The sequence below is a fragment of the Halyomorpha halys genome, unplaced genomic scaffold, assembly GCF_000696795.3.
Source record: "Halyomorpha halys isolate HHAL.00 unplaced genomic scaffold, Hhal_1.1 Scaffold351.1, whole genome shotgun sequence".
NCBI lineage: Eukaryota > Metazoa > Arthropoda > Insecta > Hemiptera > Pentatomidae > Halyomorpha > Halyomorpha halys.
This window is the reverse complement of record NW_027109375.1, coordinates 269675-270057: the sequence shown is the minus strand read 5'-3', so window position 1 is coordinate 270057 and position 383 is coordinate 269675. Positions and strand designations below refer to the sequence as shown.

Genomic DNA, 383 nt, shown 5'->3' with positions numbered 1-383 from the left:
TTATAAACTGCTCGATATCATATTCTAGGTTTTGGACATTATCTAATAAAGATTATTTAAACTATTGTTAAATTACTAACTACCGATTTGGTTATTTCTTTTCTCTGTTAATTATTAATATTAAAATAATTTTGTATTTTATCGTCAATAAGAAAAATTCCATATATACAAATGTATCCTTGAGCCTTGCAAGTAATTGCAAATGATTATTTTCCATTGATGGCAATGTGGTTCGCCCGGATGACAACATCTATCGGTTGGTGCCAAAATAACACATAAAAATGATAGACGTAAGTAAAAATTTATTAATTACAATTTTGACTGTTAGGGCATTGTGGAGGCTAGTGCAATTTTTAAGCTAGATCAGTACAATATGAATTGAT

At 28.2% G+C, this 383-nt stretch overlaps 1 protein-coding gene across 1 annotated transcript in view; it reads left to right on the top strand.

The window, feature by feature from the left end:
- The window catches only part of RhoBTB (Rho-related BTB domain containing), a 161069-nt gene that overhangs the window by 82632 nt on the left and 78054 nt on the right, over positions 1-383 (top strand). The window lies entirely within an intron of this gene.